The following is a 2500-nucleotide window of genomic DNA, read 5'->3' as shown; positions in this document are numbered from 1 at the left end:
CACTGCACCTTAACCTAAGTTACACTGCACCTTAACCTAAGTTACACTGCACCTTAACCTAAGTTACACTGCACCTTAACCTAAGTTACACTGCACCTTAACCTAAGTTACACTGCACCTTAACCTAAGTTACACTGCACCTTAACCTAAGTTACACTGCACCTTAACCTAAGTTACACTGCACCTTAACCTAAGTTACACTGCACCTTAACCTAAGTTACACTGCACCTTAACCTAAGTTACACTGCACCTTAACCTAAGTTACACTGCACCTTAACCTAAGTTACACTGCACCTTAACCTAAGTTACACTGCACCTTAACCTAAGTTACACTGCACCTTAACCTAAGTTACACTGCACCTTAACCTAAGTTACACTGCACCTTAACCTAAGTTACACTGCACCTTAACCTAACTTACACTGCACCTTAACCTAACTTACACTGCACCTTAACCTAACTTACACTGCACCTTAACCTAACTTACACTGCACCTTAACCTAACTTACACTGCACCTTAACCTAACTTACACTGCACCTTAACCTAACTTACACTGCACCTTAACTGTCACATGTAACGTCACAGGAATGTAGCTTTGCCTAACAGCAACCCTCTGAACATAGTTCACTGCTTGGATCCTCTGGTGTCATGTGTATTTCTTGATGCCATGGTGCGTACCCTCACATAAAGGTCTTTCGAGTGTTGCGTACTTTCTACACAGTCCCGCTAACCACTGGAAGGGTGTACCGCTACAGAACGAATATCGCCCTCCCCTCCTGCCCTTCCAAGCTGGTCGGTCAGGCGTTTGTTTGTGAAATGAGCCTTGCAGCTGTTCAGTTGCATTCGGTTGTCGATGCAGTCAGTGTACGTTGTGGTACGGCCTGTGTGGACTGTCCGCTGATGTACGCGTAACCCACACTGATCATCCGTCGTTACGTACTGAGTGACATAATGTGGCACATGCTTGACCGTACACCGGCTGCGCCCTACAATGGCGAATCATAAGGGCCATATGTTGTGCACGATGCTACTTGTCTCGTCTCCCCATTACAGCGAGATTGCACTGTTGTACGCCGTACAGACATGTGGTAAGTAGGTACGGACGAAAGTATTGCATGTTGGCCCCCCCCCCCCCTCCTCCCTCTGCCGGGAATCAGCGTGAGCCGTCTGTTGATGTAGCGACGAGGGTTTTCCTATTTAATCGTATTGCCCCACACAACATGATAGCACGGTGGACCGCGTTCCACATCTGCGACATGCTACAGAGGCCGGTTGACAGTCGACCGCGCAAGGGACATTGCACACGTGCGCGGACCATCTTCCACGTGTTCTCTCGTGTACATGCCGCAGTGTGTATGTGGGCTGATGTAGCGTGTCGTGACACATAACATGCAGGCATGCCAGAATCGTAGATTTCGCAAATGTAGATTGACGTATACGTTTGCTGCCAAAGATCCGCAAATGAACTGGAAATCAGTTGTTGAGCGGTTGTTCGCGCTGCAGGTGCATCGGTGATAGCGACGATCGGTACATCTGTGAACCGGTTGTTTCGGCGGTACCCGCCATGCCCCCGAACCTGAGTTGGCCATGTGGGTATGAAGCGATACGAGGCTGTGGCTTGGCGGGACAGTCCCCGGCCGGTGAGGGGGGGCCGCCCGGCGTGCTGGCCGCGCGCTGCGTGAGCGCACGCACTACAGCCGGCTGGTGGGGGGCGCCCAGTGGCAGGAGCGCCGGCCGACGGGCCCGGCTGGCGTCCCAGCTATGCGCCGGCGCACCCTGCGCGCGGCGCCAGGCGGCCAAAGTGGGTTCTGTCGAGCCCGGTGCGAAGCGCGGTGGACATCTGCAGTGTGCTGGTCCGATTGCGGACTGTGTGCGTTGAGGATGCGCCGCCGCCCGGCACTCGGCGTCGCGACGCCGTCTGCTGCTCGGTCGCCCCCAGCGGTTCTCGCAGGTGGTTTGTATCGCAGCTCTGCGGACGTGTTGGCGCGTGCGCTGTGCTGGGAGAGTTCGCTTCTGCACCCAAGTGGGGCTTTGCCCTTCTGTGGCGCTGGCGTTGGAGCTGCCGGTCACCGTAGGTGGCGCGTGTTGTTTCCCGCCGGCAATGCCACGACAGCACGCTCCCGGGCCTCTGTCGGCAGCGGCAAGCTCAGTTGGGAGCACGGGTGTTCGCACTGAAAGCGTCTACTCGCCTATCTCCGGGCGATTGCGCCTCTCTCGAACCCGACCAAGTACTTAGGACGGCGCTGCGCGCCGCCGGGACCTGAGAGGGTTTCGAGGTGTATCGTGCAGGGGAGCTCAGCCTCCTCCTGTTTGCAGAATAATTGAGCGGACGCTTGCGTGTTCGCGCGGGCCCTCGGGACACACTCCCGGGCGGCCGGCTGCTCAGCTCTCGTTGACGCAGCTCCCTGGTTGATCCTGCCAGTAGTCATATGCTTGTCTCAAAGATTAAGCCATGCATGTCTCAGTACAAGCCGCATTAAGGTGAAACCGCGAATGGCTCA

The 2500-nt window shown here is 55.2% G+C and overlaps 1 non-coding gene across 1 annotated transcript in view; it reads left to right on the top strand.

Moving 5' to 3' along the window:
* The first annotated feature begins 2401 nt into the window (after window positions 1-2401).
* LOC126322811 (small subunit ribosomal RNA) overlaps window positions 2402-2500 on the top strand; it is a 1893-nt gene continuing 1794 nt past the window's right edge. The window contains exon 1 of the ribosomal RNA XR_007559223.1: window positions 2402-2500. This exon is cut by the window's right edge and continues 1794 nt beyond it. This is a non-coding gene — a ribosomal RNA (small subunit ribosomal RNA).

The sequence above is a fragment of the Schistocerca gregaria genome, unplaced genomic scaffold, assembly GCF_023897955.1.
Source record: "Schistocerca gregaria isolate iqSchGreg1 unplaced genomic scaffold, iqSchGreg1.2 ptg000841l, whole genome shotgun sequence".
NCBI lineage: Eukaryota > Metazoa > Arthropoda > Insecta > Orthoptera > Acrididae > Schistocerca > Schistocerca gregaria.
Note: the sequence above shows the minus strand (reverse complement) of the source record. Positions and strands in the feature narration are given on the sequence as shown.